Genomic DNA, 17,182 nt, shown 5'->3' on the forward strand with positions numbered 1-17,182 from the left:
CTGTTAAATAACAGAATTTGAACCTCATCTAGTTCTTTGCCCTCACATCCATTGCTTTTCTAATTCATCTTGCCTCTCTGAATCTGTTTCATATAATGGCTTTTGCTTTTGTCATAAACAAACAAAACTAATGAGATACACAGGGGGGGTGAAATGTGATTGAAATCAAGAAAAAGAAAACAATTTTTTTTATGTGAAATGGATTTTCGACAAGATATGGCCAACAAGATGGCTATCTAAACACTTTCTCCAATCCCTACTAACTTTGAAAGTAAAAAAACAAAAAATAAAAACCCCAGCAGAGGAATAATGTGGAAAATATAGACCAATTAAAACTGAATCCACAGGATTAAAAAAAAGAGGAAGCCCTACAAAGTAAAATTCCGATGAATTAACTAGTACTGGACTTTTTTTAAAAACCACTCACTCAGCACTCTTTCCTCATAATCAAGGATAACTGTGGGTTTGTGTTTGGGGCAAATATTAGAGTCTCTCATGGCTGCACACCTCACCTCTTATAGCAGACATTGATTTTCCCCTGCCCTACCGGCAGGAGAGAAAAGTGTGTCGCCTATTCGGGATAACCCTAGGTTCGGGGCTGACAAGGCTCCAGAGACTCTGGAAAGTCCTCCCTGTCCTTTTTCAACCCTGATAAATGTGGCAGAATACAGTTCCTGGCGAATAATAAGTGATTAATAAATGGTTGTCAACTTGACTTAACATTCAACCCAGCCAAAAAGGAAAAGAATGAGAGCCAAGGGAAGAAGTTGGGCAGTGGATCAACATGAATGGCCACACCAGAACTGAATGAAAGAGGCTTGAAATCCATCTGGGATCAAGCCAATCTGCCCCAGATGATACTCACAGCAGGGACCAAAGTTAAAGAAACATAAATCCCTTAACATAAAAGGAGACTGAAGGTTTGCAGTTTAGCTCTAGAAGTATACCAACCAGAAGAGGAAGGAGAATTAGAAAGCAAGTGACAGAAGAATCTAAGGGAAAGAAAGCTGGAAAATAAAGTTTTCAAGAGTAAACAAATTCAACAAAAATCCAGAGCATAAATAGATAAATCAACAGGGCATCTGAAATTAAAAAAAATGAGTACTAAAACCTCAAAAAGAGTACAAAACTTTCTTAATATATAATCTGGCTTCACTTATATTAAAGTTTATGCAATAGAGCCCAGTTTTGAGTCTATTCTGTGCTTATGAAATGGAGTGTGTATATGCTCCCAGTTAAAAAGCAGAACTCCCTAACAATGGGCTTGGATTTTAGCCTTCAGTTCTATACTAAGAAAACCCATATCTAACTCCTTTTTTGAGTTATTTCCATCGCTGTCTCACACCCTTGTATAGTAAAGTGTACCAACAACTTAAAGACAAGATCAGTCACAAGTATTCCAAAAATTAATACTAATATTCTTTCAAATATGATCCTACAGTTAAAAAAAAATATAATACATATACAAGAGACGGAGCACATTTCCTTCCTATGATGTTTTCCCTCAGCACTCTTACTACTGGTATGAGTATAGATAGCACCTTCACCCCACCTCACATACTTCTTTGCATGCTCATGCAAAAGTCACCTCTCAGGGCTAAGGGTTTAGGATGTCCTAGGCATTGGATTCTATAATTGTGCTGTCATCACCTGCCTTTCAAACCTCAAGGAGCTCAAGCCAGAAATGACCAATTGAAAACCTAAGTCTCAGTCAGCATCCTCATGAAAAAGGGACATGTCTCCCTGTGAACCCACCCCTCAGTTCATCCCCTTTCAATTGCAGGGTCTTCCTATTACCTCCAGGAGGAAATACAAACTTTTTTTTTGACATTTAAAACCCTTTATAATATACCTTTCTAGTCTTCTTTCACCTTACTCTTCAAGTGATAATTTTTAATTCAAGGACAATAGCCCCCCTGATATTCCTCTAAAAAGACCCTCCATCTCTAGGCTCCAGACATTTTCTCAGGCTGTAATCCATACCAGGAAATCCCCCCCCTTTTCATCTCTCACCACTGGTTTCCATGACTTCTTTAGGTTCCCTCTTCAATTGAAAATTCTTTCCAAATTCTCTTAATTCTAAGTGCTTTTACTATTTTGATTATTTCCTATTTATCTTGTGTAATTTTCGCCTCTTGTTACTCTCTTGCATTAGATTGAGAACTCCTTGAGGGTAGAGAAGGTCTTTGTCTCTTTTGTGTTTCTAGGACTTAACACTATAAATGTTTATTAACTACCTAACTAATTTAAGCTTCTAACCCCAGCAAAGGACTGGTTTCCACCATGCTTGGCCTTTATAATGTTATAATATTCGCTTGTGTGTGTGTGTGTGTGTGTGTGTGTGTGTGTGATTGTTTTCCAATTGTATTGTTGTAGTCACTATTATTTTCCTAGCTCTGCTTACTTTACTCTGTAAACCGTTCTATTCTTCTTTGCATTCATCGTATTTATCATTTCTTACAGTAGATAACATTCAATTTCATTCAAGTAACACAGTTTGTTAAGCCATTCAGTATTCAATAGGCATCTACTTTATTTTCAGGGTGTGGGGTGAGTTTAAGGAAGACTAGTACCTTTGGTGTGAGGGCTGCTGAGCCCTTTTCAAGGCTATTTTCCATCTTTGATTGATCACTTGTGTTCTAAGAAACTGTAACATGCGCAGCAACCACACCTCAGTAAACTATTTCTTCAGCAGATGGGCTAAAACAGGTTGAAGGTAATCAACAAGTCTCAAACCATTCATGATCAGGTAGGTATCTACCCCAAGCATGTGAAGACTCCTCCTGGCAGAATAGGCAGATGAGAACAATTTGTTCCAACAGACACTGAGAAGTGTTTAAAACCACTTCATCTTAAGCCATCACCATTCTTCTTGACTCTATCCTGCCACAGGCCTGTGATGACAAAGGAAGAGAGAATGAGGTGGATAACTTTGTGCAACTCTTCTTTACTTAAATCTCTAATGCATGAATCAAGAGCTATCACCCATAGCCTTTTATTATTTTTACCTTTCTCAAAGTCCTTCAGAGAGAGGTAAGTGACAAAACAGCAGGTGGAATACACTGGGAACTGTAGTCACAAGCCAGCACAAAGGCTGCTTAGGTCACAGATTGTCTTTTCACTGGAAGCAGCAGTGAGATTCAGTAGCCCCCCAGATTCAGCAGGTGTCTGAGTAGACTTTAAACACCTGAACTGCTCACCTTCTGGTGTGAGGAAGGGGCTAAAAAAGGGTATTTGCTTGACCAACCCTGAGACACGTGGGGATTCCTCCTTGCAGTTGGAACACACACACAAAAAGTACAAAGATGGTTCCATTCACCATCAGTATCACTACATGAAATGTGCACACATTTATGGACAACCTGAAAGAGAGAACTCAGCAGGTAATGAGTCCAAACAACTGCCCTGAGTGAAACAAACAAGGCTAATGAAGGTTAGCTTACTGAAGCTAGGAGCTGGATACATGTTTTTCTGGAGTGGCTGCAGTGAAAGGGAGCATTGGGAAGATGCAATCAAAACCAATCTAGTCAACAAGCTTGTATACCTACCAAAAGGAGGCTCTTAACCATGAGATTGCCATATGCAGAAAAGTACCATATCACTATCATCAGTGCCCATGCTCTCACCTTATGAACACTGATGAGGTCAAAGAAGAATTTTGTAAGAACTGGAGAACCAATATGCCAAAAGACGAAAAGTTTATAATTTCAGGTGACTTTAAAGTTAGAATAGACACAGACTACCAGACATAGTAGGGGGTCCTTGGGAGGAATGGAGTTGGAAATAGCAACAACAGTGGTCACTTACTACCAAAGGCTTGTACATCCTATGACTTTGTCATCACAAACACTGTCTAATCATTAACCTCAACAATAAAACTTTGTGGATTCACCCTCAGAACATTTAATAGACTGTCATTGTAAGGAAAAGAGACACCCAGGATACAAGAGTGATTAAGACAATGGGCGAATCAGAGTGCTGCACTGACCATAAACTTATCCTCTCCAAGCTAAACATTTGTATTCAATTGGAAATTGAGGAATACCCATCAATTGGTGAACAAGTTGTGGTAAATGAATGTAACAGAATATTATTCTGCTATAAGAAATTACGAGTAGCAGATTTCAGAAAAACCTGGACTTACATTAAACTGATGATGAGGGAAGTGAGCAGAACCAGGAGAACATTATACATAGTAAAAACAACATTGTATGATGATCACTGTAATAGAATTATCCCTTCTCAGTAATTCAGTGATCCAAGACAATTCCAAAAAACTCATGTTGGAAAATTCTGTACAAATCCAGAAAAAGAACTATAGAGTCTGAATGCAAATCAAAGCTTAATATTTTCATTTTGGCTTTTTTTATGGTTTTTCTCTTTTGTTCTTTTTCTTCTTTACAATATAACTATACTAGAAATATGTTTACATGATTGCACAGGCATAAACTATCAGATTGCTTACTGCCTTGGAGAGGGAAATAAGAGGAAGGGAGAAAAATTTGGAACTCAAAGTCATAAAATGGATGTGAAACAACATGATTGATATGGATCTATATTTGACTTGGTTATACATGTATGGTCTATATTGGATTGCTTTCTGTCAGGGATGGGGGGAGGAAAGGGAAGGAAGGAGAAAAACAGCAAAAAAATGATTGTTGAAAACTACCATTGCATGTAGTTGGGAAAACAAATAAATAAATAAATAAAGAATAAGACAGGAAAAACCCCACTGAAATAAGACAATATTAATAATTAAAAGAGAACATATAGGAAGTTATAAAACATGAATTTACATTTAATTCCTTTCAGTTTAAAAAATTTTGCCTTTAATAAAAATGGCAGCCACAAGATGACTACCAGAAGACTTAATGTCAACAAATTAGAATACTTCTCTTATTATAAATAGTCCATTGCTAATTTGGAGGGGAAACTGAGCCAACATGTTATTGGCAACAGTGGAGCAGAAAAGGAATGGGAAGCCTTCAGGAATTTGGTGTACCACCCTGCATTGCAGAACTCTTGCAAATATCAAAACTGATCTGAAATGATGGTGAAATCCAGAAGCTGCTAAAAGAAAAACAAGAATTCTACAGGAGGCTTAACCAGCAGGATTGTTCATCTATCTCTAAGGCTATATTTAACTCCATTAAGAATAAAGTAAAAGCAAAGTTTAGAGAGATGCAGGATTCTTGGCCCAGTAAGAAGGCAGATGAAATTCAGTTTTATGCCGAAAGTAATAATCCAAAATACTTTCATGTTGCCCTGAAAGATATTTATGGGCCAAAGATGTATGTTACATGATCCTGGAGAGATGAGCTGAACATTTTCATAGTATTTTCAACAGACCACCATCAATCAATGCTGAAGTCATTGATTGTTTCCCTCAGATTGAAGTCAATGCCTCTCTAGACAAATTTCCATCTGAAGAAGAGATTATGAAAGCCATTATTAATTCTTGTCTTATAGCAAAACACTGGGGGCTGATTCTGTTCCAGCTGAAATGTACAAGGGAAAGTGGTCTATTGTTCATTTAAAAGTTGACTAAAATTTTCTGGTTTATATGACAAAAATATGTTATCATCCTGGAATTCAGAGATGCTTCCACTGTCCATCCATATAAAGGTAAAGGAAATAGATTGTCTTGTGACAATTACAAGGGAACCTCTCTCTCAGTCACTGCTTGCAAGATTCTTGCCATTGTCTTCCTTGGCTGATCCTTCATCTGGAAGATAGTTATCTATCTGAGAGCTAGTGTGGCTTCAGAAAGGACCAACTTACAGTCAATATGATATTTGCTGCCTGACAACTCTAAGAGAAATGCCAGGAGCAGAAGAGAGTTCTGTAAACAATGTTCATTGATCTGACCAAAGCTTTTGATACCATCAGTCATGAGGGTTTAATGGAAAACTGTGCCAAAATTTGGATTTTTGGAGAATTTCATCAGAATTATGTCAGTGGAGTGAAGCAAGGCTGTGGGTTTTTTAGCATGATGTTTTCAGCAATGTTATCAGATCCCTTCAATGAGAACAAACATAGCATCCATCAATTACCACAATGACAATATTATTTAACTTGAAAAGGCTACAAGCCAAGATGAAAATGGAAGAAGAGTAGGCATGTGTTTTTATTTGTTCGAAAATAACTGCATTCAATGCAGCCTCTGAAGCTGAGATGCCACAAAATACTAATTGATTCTCTGTTGCTTGTGCTAATTTGGGAGTAATAATTAACACCAAGAAAATATAGGTGCGGGTTGTCTAGGTGGCACAGTGGCAGCACCACACCATCCATATGTGGAGCCAAAAGTTACAACAAATGGAGAAATTTTGAATTCTGTGAATAAGTTCACTCACTTTGGCAATATACTTTCCAGGAATGTACACATTGACTATGAAGTTGACATTTGCTTTGCCAGAGTTAGTTCAATATTTGGGAGGCACCAAAGCAAAGTGTGGGAGAGAAGATGTGTTATACTGCCTAACAAACTGAAAATCTATAGAGCCATTGTGCTGACCTCATTTTTGTATGCCTGTAAAACCTGGATAACATTAAGAGTGCCATGCCAGGAAACCGAATTGCTTCCAACTGAATTGTCTTAGAAAGATTCTGAAGATAATCTGGCAGAGAAAATGATAGTGAGGTCCTTTCTTGAACTATTCTTTCAGGCATTGAAACTCTACAACAGAGAACTCGATAGCAGCCCCAGTGGTCCAGTCATTTTTGGATGCAGAATGTACACTTGCTTAAAAATATATTTTATGGAGAACTCACACAAGGCAAATGCTCATATGCAGGCAATAGGTAATATACTTATTACTCTCAAGGTCTCTCTGAAAAACTTTATAGTTGATTGAGTGACATGGGAGATGCTGGAAAAGGATTACTTGGGCATACATGCCTCTAAGAAGGCACTTTGTTCTATGAGTAAAGCAGAATTGAAATAGCTCAAAAGAAATGTTAGGTGTGCAAATTTAGAGATTCCATCCCAAATGTTCACAGGGCCTATCCATGCCTGATCTGTAATAGAGCATTCCAAATTAAAATTGGTCTGATCAGCTATAGTTGGAAACACAGTAACTTGAATCTAACACAGTGATGCCATTTTGGTTCTCTTCAAGAATGAAGGACAAGGGGGTGGGTAGGGGGCAGCTAGGTGGCTCAGTGGATAGAGCACCAGCCAGAGTCAGGAGTACCTGAGTTCAAATCCGGCCTCAGACGCTTAATCATTACCTAGCTGTGTGGCCTTGGGTAAGCCACTTAGCCCCATTTGCCTTGCAAAAACCTAAAAAAAGAAAAGAATGAAGGACAACAATCAACTTTTTTTTTCAGTTCTTTGCTAACCCCAAAAGTAATGTTATAAGTTTAGTGTACAAGGGGATTGAAGTATAAGGTTAAGTATCATTGGGTCAAGGGATATTTTAATTACTTTATTTGCAAAATATCAAATTCCTTTCCAAAATGAATTTTTTAATGTTACTTCATCTGTTTCTTTTTCTCTTTTTTTTTTTACAAGGCAATGGGGTTAAATGACTTGTCCAAAGTCACACAGCTAAATATTAAGTGTCTCAGGTCACATTAGAAAGCAGGACCTTCTGTCTCCAGGGTCAATGTTCTATCCACTGCACAACCTAGCTGTCCCCAAAATGAATTTACTAATTGTAAATGTACCACTGTGTCTCTTTTTTCCCCCTCAACTACAAAGTGACTATTAGAGGAGTGTGCTCTAGTACACACACCAGTCCAAATTGGCTCATGAGAGCTATTTAAATTTTCATTGTGAGTATTCACTCCTCAGAAATCTTACTTTGTTGATTCCTAGACTTTAAAATTTTAATTTGCAAATTAAACTTAAAAATGTATCCTCTGAACATTTTTTACAGTCACTTATTAAACATGTACTAGCATATTCTTGTATATTCCCCTTTTATTTCCCATTAGCTCATTTTTTCTTCTTATCCTTGTGTGTGCAGAAGTTTTTCAGTTTCATACAAAGTTTTCTATTTTTATCTTTTGTAATTGCCTCTATCCTTTGTTTGGTAAAGAATATAAGGGAGGTATATGATTTGTTTCTCTTCTAATTATTTTTATATGATCTTTAATATTAAGATCATGTACTGAATCACAATGTATTATAGAATATGGATGGAGGAAGCTAGGTGGTACAGTAGATAGAGCACTGGCCCTGGAGTCAGGAACTGAGTTCAAATCCCACCTTGGACACTTAATAATTGCCTAGCTGTGTGACTGTGGGCAAGTCACTTAACCCCATTGCCTTAAATAAATAAAAAAAGGTAAAAAAAATTTTTTTAAATATTGTTTAAGGTGTTATTTTAAATCTGGTTTCTGCCAGACTGATTTTTATCTTTCATTTATGTTTCCTGGTTTATGCAACACTAGATTACAGAGTTTCATTGTTTTTTTTTTATTTTCTCTTTGACTGTTTCCTCTATTTTTTGACCAATATCAAAGAGTTTTGATGATTATTGCTTTATAATATAGTTTGAGGTTTGGGAGTGCTATTCCTGATTCATCTGTATCTATTATTTCCCTTGATGCTCTAAGTCTTTTATTGTTTCCAATGAATTTGATAATTTCATTGGTATAACATTAAGAGTGAAAATTATCTTTATAGTATTGTAATATTTATTATATTGGCATGACCTAGTCATGAGCAATGACTATCTTTTCCACTAAGTTCTTTATTTCTTTTTTTTTGAATTTTTTTTAAATTTTATTTTTTTAATTCTCATTTTGTACAAATGGTTTTTTTTGCATTAATAAAATATTCTTGTTTAAGAGTGAACAAAATACCCCTCCCCCGATGAATATAGACTTGCTTGGGTGATAAAGTAAAGGGGAGAGAAAAAAAAATTAAAATTAAAAAAAAGAATAATAGTAATAATTGTAGGTATGGCCAGGTGGTGCAATGGATGAAGCACCAGCCCTGGAGCCACGAGCATCTGAGCCCACATCCAGTACCATAGACCCAACAATCACCCAGCTGTGTGACATGCAAGCCACCTGATCCCCACTGCCCTGCAAAAACCTAAAAGAAGAAAAAAAAAGACCCAAAATAAAATAAAATAGTGTGTGGCTGGGTGGCAGACAGAGCATTGGCCCTTGAGTCAGGAGCACCCGGGTCCAAATCCAGCCTCAGACACCCAAAGATCACCCTGCTATGTGCCCCAGGCAGGCCACCCAGCCCCATTTGCCCTGCACCCTCTCCCAAATAATAATAATAAAAAATGTGCTTCAGTCTTTGTTCCAACACCAACAACTCTGTCATGGGTGGATTGCATTCTTTATGGTAAGTCCATCGCAAAAGTTACTTCCATATTTTTCCAACGTTGCCATTGCTGATCACAACTCCCTCCTTTCTTATTTCTCCACTACCATGTATTTTCTCTCTCTCCTTTCACTCTGACTCTGCTGTAGGGTCGCTGAGTGGCGCAGCAGACAGATCCCTGGTCCTGGGGCCAAGAAGCCCTGAGCCCCCATACCACCCCTTAGGCCCAGAATCTACCTGGCCCTATGGTCCTGGACAGGCCTTCCAATCCCAGCCCCTTGCAAGAAGTAAAAAAGAAAATGTGTTATATCTGACCACTCTTCCCCATGGTCCATCCTCTCCTCCATAATTCACATCCCACCCCTTCCCCCTGTCACCCCCCTTTCCTTCTTACTCCAGATGTCTATACCCCATTGAGTATATATGCTGTTTCCTCTCCTAGCCACCTCTGATGGGAGCAAAGGTTCCCTCATTCCCCCTTGCCTCCCCCCTTCCATATCATTGCAATAGCTCATTGTAATAATAAAAAAATCTTATTATATGAAATATCTTGGCCTATTCCCCCTCTCCTTTTTCTTTCTCCCATTACATTTCCCTTTTTTTCTATTGACTCCATTTTTACACCATATTTTTATCTTCGAATTCAGCTTTCTCCTGTGCTTCAACTATAAAAGCTCCCTCTACCTGCTCTATTAACTGAGGAGGTTCATATGAGTATTATCAGTGTCATTTTTCTATGCAGGAATACATGCAGTTCATCATCATTAAGTCCCTCATATTTCCCCCCTCTCCTCCAATCTCCATGCTTCACCTGAGTCCTGTATCTGAAGATCAAACCTTCTGTTCAGCTCTGGCCATTCCAAAAGGAACATTTGAAATTGCCCTGGTTCATTGAAAGTCCATCTTTTTCCCTGGAAGAGGACATTCAGCCTTGCTGGGTAGTTCATTCTTGGCTCCATTCTAAGCTCTTTTGCCTTCTGGTATATTGTATTCCAAGCCCTACGAGCTTCCAATGTAGTTGCTGCTAAGTCCTGTGTGATCCTGACTGCAGCTCCATGATATTTGAACTGTGTCCTTGTGGCTGCTTGTAATATTTTCTCTTTGACTTGGGAGTTCTGGAACTTGGCTATAATATTCCTAGGGGTTGGTTTTTTGGGATCTCTTTCTTGGGGGCATCGGTGGATTCTCTCCATTTCTATTTTGCCCTCTGCTTCTAGAATATCAGGGCAATTTTCCTGTAGTAATTCTTTGAAAATGATGTCAAGGCTCTTTTCCTGATCATGACTTTCAGGTATTCCAATAATTTTTAAATTATCTTTCCTAAGTCTGTTTTCCATATCAGTTGTTTTTTCAATGAGATATTTCACATTTTCTTCTAATTTTTCATTCCTTTGGTTTTGAAGTATTGATTCCTGATTTCTGGTAAATTCATCAATCTCCCTGAATTCTATTCTTTGAAGGATTTGTTTTCCTCAGAGAGTTTTCTTATCTCTTTTTCCATCTGGCCAATTTTGCTTTTTAAGGCATTCTTCTCCTCAATAACTTTTTGAACTGTGTTATCCATTTGACATAAGCTGGTTTTTAGCATGCTATTATCTTCAGCATTTTTTTGGATTTCCTTGACTAAGCTGCTGACTTCATTTTCATGTTTTTCCTGCATCTCTCTCCTTTTTTTCCCCAGTTTTTCTTCCAACTCCTTCATTTGATTTTCAGTCTTTTTTGAGCTCTGTCATAGCCTGAACCCAATTTCTGTTTTGCTTGGAGTCTTTAGATGCAGGAGCTTGTGCTTCCTCATCTTCAGACTGAGTATTTTGATCCTTCTTGGGCTCATGAGCAAAATATTTCTCAATGGTCTTCCTCTTATTTCTCTGCTTGCTCATTTTCCCAGCCTGAGCCTGGTTTTGGGGTACTTCCTGAGCTTTTGGGATACTCCCACAAGGGTCTCAGTGTGTGAGGCTCTGTCCTCCCTCCTGGTCTGTGAATGACCATAAGCGCCCCCCTCTGCCAAGGGGCCGAGGTGGGGGAGGGGGCTGTTGTTCTATTGGGGGGCCTAGACTGGGATCAGGATCTGAAAGTGGTCAGAGCCCCAGAGTCCTGTTCCAGAGGCAGAGGACAGAGCTGGGCAGTCTCTCTTCACTCCCCTCCCTCAGCTCAATGGGCTCATGCCCTGGGGGCTCCTGCTTATCAGCTCCACCTGCTTCTGTTTCCTGGATCAGGGCTGGGGAAAGACCATGCTGCTGGCTGTGTGCCCTGAGGGCTGGGCTCCATGTGCTTGCTCTGGCAGAGGTTCCCTGCTGTTCCCCCACCTTGTGCTGGGTGCTCCCCGGGGTGCAGCTCAGGAGATGCCCCTGTTGCTGTGCGCCACGGCTCCCAGCGCCCTGGGGCTGCCTCCGGGAGGCTGAAGTTCTTTTGCTCTGGCAGGCCACCCCTCTGGCGGGTGGCTCCTCCGACCCCGGGACCAGAGCCTTTCTGCTCTTTTCCAGGTTACCTTGAATAGGAGAACTGCCTCTCTGGGTCCCTTTGTGGGTTCTGTCTCTTGAAAGTTTAGAGTCCTTAGTTTCACGTTTTATCAGAGAGTGCCTAAGACTTGATCCCTTCTTGTAGCCATCTTGGCTCCGCCCCTTTTTATTTCTTTAGGAAGAACTATGTAATAGAATCTTCAAGTATTTCTGTGCTTTGGTAAATTAATCCCCAGATAATTGATGTATTTTTTAGTTATTTGGAATGAATTCTTTATTTTCTAAAAATTTGTATGATTATATAAAAATGCAATTGATTTTTGAGGATTTAATTTATAGCATGCAACTTTGCTGAAGCTATTGTCTCTTTATCTCAGTGTATATCCTAGGATTTTCCAACCATGCCATTAAATCATCAACAAAAAAAAAAGTTTCATCTCTTCTTTCTCTGTCTTTATGCCTTTAATTTCTTTTTCTTAATCTTATTGCTATTGTTAGGATTTATAGAATTATATCAAATAATTACTGTTACATTTGTTGGAAAAGGTTCTAACATATTCTCATTGCATATGATGCTTACTTTTGGCTTTAGATAGATACATTTTATGATTTTTTTTAAAGGTCTTCCTATTATGTTGTGTAGGGTCTTTTAGGATAAACGAGTGTTGCATTTTGTCAAAGGCTTTTTCTGAATCTCTTGAAATAATCATATGATTTTATTTTTAATATGATTAATGATATTTTCTTACTTTTGAATAATCCTTACATCTTTGGTATTAATCCAATTTGGTCATGATGAATTATTTCTTGAATTAATTGCTGTAGTCTGATGGGCTTTTACTTAAAATGTTTGAATCAATATTTGTTAATATTTATCTGTAATTCCATGTTTAATCTTTCTTCATTTAGTCATTAAGACTATGTTGTTGTTCAGTTTGTTTCAGTTATATCTGACTCTTTGTGACCCCATTTGGGGTTTTCTTGGCAAGGGTACTGAAGTGGCTTGCTATTTCCTTCTCCAGTTTATTTTATAGATGAGGAACTGAGGTAAATAGGGTTAAATGATTTACTCAGGGTCACACAGCTAGTAAGTGTCTGAAGTCAGATATGAACTCAGGAAGATATGTCATCCTGATTCCAAGTCCAGAGCTCCATCTGTTGTCATTTAGCTTAATATAGTCTTAATATATTAAGATCATATTATTTGATAAAAGGAATCTGGTAAGGTCTTTTCTCAGTTTTTGAAAATAATTTCTGTTCTATGGGTACTAATAATTCTTTTCAAGTTTAATGGTATTCTCCTTTAAATGCATCAGTACTAAGTATTTCTTTGGTCGTTCCTTTACAACTAATTCTATTTCCTTTTCTGAGATTGAGTTCTTTAATGTTTCAATTTGATCTGATATTATTTTGAGTATTTTTTTTAAACATACTCCTCTGTTTCTGTCATGTTTTCAGTTTTCTCCCTAAATTTCTGTGCAAAGTTGACTCTAGGAATTTTGAGTGCCCAAATTTAGAAAAGTAGAGAATTTCCATATTAATAACTTAGGGATTAGGGTCAAATATAGCAGAAAGATCATGAAAAAATGATTCTTGGTTACTGAGATCCTTTTTTTGAAATATTATTTAACATTTTCCCTAAATTATATGTAAAAACAATTTTTAGGGGACGGCTAGGTGGTGCAGTGGATAGAGCACTGGCCCTGGAGTCCGGAGTACCTGAATTCAAATCTGGCCTTAGAGGCTTAATAATTACCTAGCTGTGTGGCCTTGGGCAAGCCACTTAACCCCATTTGCCTTACAAAAACCCTAAAAAAAAAACAAAAACAAAAACAAAAACTTTGAGTTCTAAATTCTCTCCCTCCCTCCTTTCACTTTCCCTTCATTGAGAAAGGAAGCAATTTGCCTTAGGTCTTGCATGTGCAGTTGTACAAAACTTATTTCTATATTAATTGTGTGTTATGAAATAAACACACAAAAATAAAGAACTTTGTTTCAAAGTATGCTTTAATCTGAATTCAGATTCCATCAGTTCTTTCTTTTGGAGATGGATAGCAATTTTCAACATAAATTCTTCAAAATTATCTTGGATTATTGTATTGCTGAAAATAATTGTCATTTGCAGCTGATCATAGAACAATATTGCTTTTACTGTGTACACTATTCTCCGGGTTCTTTTCTTTGCATCAGTTCATGTAAGTCCAGGTTTTTCTGAAATCAACCTGCTCCTTACTTCTTATAGCAAAATAGATCAATCAGATCAACCAAACACCACAACTTGATTAGCCATTCCTTAATTAATTGGTAGTTCTAAATTTCTAATTCTAAAAGAGCTGCTATAAATACTTTTATAATTATAAAACCTTTTCATTTAGATAGATACATTTTATGTATTTTGGGATATAGACCTTGTTGTGGTATTGCTTGGTCAGATCACTATAGCTCTTTGGACATAGTTCCAAATTGCTCTAGAGAATGGTTGAATCAATTCACAACTCTACTAACAGTGCATTAGTGTTTCAATTTTTCTATATCCTCTCCATCATTTGTCATTTTCCTCTTTTGCCATATTAGTCAACCTGATAGGTGTTATATAGTTCTTCAGAGTTGTTCTAATGTATTTCTTGAATCAAAAGTGATTTTCAGCATTTTTCATAACTGCACATAGTTGTGATTATTTTTTTCATACTGCCTGATCAAATCTATTGACCTTTTATCAATTAGAGAATGACTTTTATTTTTATAAATTTGACTCAGTTCTCTATTGAGGCCTTTATCAGAGATAGTTTCTATACATTTTTTCACAATTATGAATACTAACTGTATTTCCATCTACCTTATTCCCCCCCACCCCTTTATCCTATACTTTTTCTCCTTTCACCCTGTCCATCTTCAAAAGTGTTTTGTTTCTGGGGACAGCTATGTGGTACAGTCAGCCAGCCCTGGAGTCAGGAGGACCTGAATTCAAATTTGACCTCATAGACACTTAATAATTACCTAGCTGTGTGGCCTTGGGAAAGTCATTTAACCCCACTTGCAAACCCCTCCTGACAAAAAAAAATGTTTTTACATGTTTTGTTTCTGACCACTGCCTCTTTCAATCTGCCCTCCCTTCTATCAGACTCATCCCCAACACCCTTTAATCTGATCCCTTTCCCCTTCCTGAAGGTATGATATATTTCTACACGCAGCTAAATTTATATTTTATTGCCTCTTTTAGCCAATTCCAATGAGAGTAAGGTTCAATTGTTCCTACCTACCTTTCCCATTTCCCTCTCCATTGTAAAAGCTCTTTCATGCCTTTTATGTGTGGAATAATTTACCTCATTCTACTTGTCCCTTTCTCCTTCCCCTTCCTCTAGTGCATTCCTCAATCTCGTCCCTGAATTTTATTTTTAAGATATCATACCATCATATTCAATTCACACTCATGCTCTCTGTCTTTGTATCCTCCTTCTAATTGTCCTAATCATGAGAGAGAATTCTTAGGAGTATCGTCTTCCCATGTAGGAATGTAAATAGTTTAATATTATTGTCTTCTTTATTTCTCTTTCCTGTTTACCTTTTTCCTGCTGCTCTTCAGTCTTGTATTTGAGTCAAATTTTCTATTCAGTTATGGCTTTTTCTTCAGGAATTTTTCCTCCTGAAGCATTATATTCAGTTTTTGGGGATAAATGATGCTTGGTTTTAATGCTAACATTTGATTTGTGTCTTTCTGGCTGCTTGTGATATTTTCTTCTTAAACTCAGTGATCTGGAATTTGGCTGTAATGTTCATGGGAGTTTTCATTTTGAGAACTCTTTCCAGAGCTGATTTGTGGTTTCCTTATATTTATTTCTTACTCTCTGATTCTAGAATTTCTTGAAAGAGGATGCTAGATTCCTTTTTTGATCATGGCTTTCGGAGAGACCAATAATTCTTAAATTATCTCTCGTGTTTCTAATTTTCCACATCAATTGTTTTTCCAATGAGATATTTCACATTTTCCTCTATTTTTTCATTCTTTTGATTTTGTCTTATTGCTTCTTGATGTCTCATGGAGTCCTTAGTTTTTAGCTGCCCAATTCTATAATTTTTAAAGAATTATTTTCTTCATTGAGCTTTTGTACCTCATTTTCTATTTGGTCAATCCTACATTTAAAAAAATTATTTTCTTCAATGAATTTTTGTATATCTTTTACCATATGACCAATTCTACTTTTTAAGGAATTCTTCTCTTCAGTGAATTTTTGTACATATTTTTCATTTCGCCAATTCTGCTTTTTAATGCATTCTTCTCTTCTTGTATTTTTGTGCCTCTTTTACCATTAGAATGATTCTGATTTTTTAATGTATTATTTTCTTCAGGATTTTTTGTCTCCTTTTTCCTTTTTCATGATTTTCTTGCATCTATGTCATTTCTTTTTTTCAATTTTTTCTCTACCTTTCTTATTTGATTTTTACATAATTTTTCAACTGTATCTGGAATTCTTTTATTTTTGGATCCGAGACCAATTCACATTTGTCTTTGAGGCTTTGAGTATAGCAGTTTTGATTTTGTTGTCTTCTTTAGAGTTTGTATTTTGATCTTCCCTATCATCATAGTATTTCTTAGGATAGTTTTCTTTTTTGTTGTTGTTGTTTGCTCCCATCCTATTTCTGTCTTTTCACTTCATATTAAATTTGGGCTGTCTTCCAGGGTGGAGGGGGCACTGTTCCAAGCTCCAGAGTTTTTGTGCAACTATTTACAAAGCCAGTTCTGGGGGTCTCTATTTTTACAATTTCTCAAAGATGGAATAATCAAAAGAGAGATGTGTTTACTATTCTCCTGGCCTATGCTCTGGTCTGTGAGCAGCCAAAAGCACTCTATTCTGTCCTGAAATTATGACAAGGTTCTTCAATCCTAACTCCACTGGGACTGTGACCAGAATCTGAGTATGAGTAATACAATGGAGTCCTGCACTCAGTGCTAGCAAAGGACCTCAGGTGATCTTCTGGCCAGTTGTCTGATCCCTTTACAATCTATGGAGTGAGATCTCCAGAAGCAGCTACTGTTGTAGTTGATTCAGTCACCCCTAGACCTGCTCCTGGCTCCCTATGGCTTAGCTTGTACTGTTCCAAACTGAACTGGACTTGCTCTACTCTCAAAGGTGCAACAGACCTTTTCTTCCAACTTTTTAAGTTGTCTTGGACTAGAAAATTATTTCACCCTGTCCTTACATTAATTCTGATACTCCAAAATTTGTTTTGGAATTGAGTTGTTGGGAAATTTGGGAGAACTTGCCTTTTCTTCACTATCTTGACTCAATGCTCATCCCCCCTACCACCACCTCCCCACAGAGTCTTAAGAGAATAGTTTCAATAGAGTGTTACATAGTTTAAGGAAAATTTTTTTCTAGTTTGTTTGTTTGTTTAGCTTATCAGAAATCTGATTTACATTTTATCATGGAGGTGA

General features: G+C 37.3%; 1 protein-coding gene across 1 annotated transcript in view; it reads left to right on the forward strand.

Moving 5' to 3' along the window:
• PGPEP1L (pyroglutamyl-peptidase I like) overlaps positions 1-17,182 on the forward strand; it is a 128,008-nt gene that overhangs the window by 15,815 nt on the left and 95,011 nt on the right. The gene's annotated exons all lie outside the window — the stretch shown is intronic.

Source organism: Macrotis lagotis, chromosome 4 (genome assembly GCF_037893015.1).
Source record: "Macrotis lagotis isolate mMagLag1 chromosome 4, bilby.v1.9.chrom.fasta, whole genome shotgun sequence".
In the NCBI taxonomy this organism is placed as follows: Eukaryota; Metazoa; Chordata; class Mammalia; order Peramelemorphia; family Peramelidae; genus Macrotis; species Macrotis lagotis.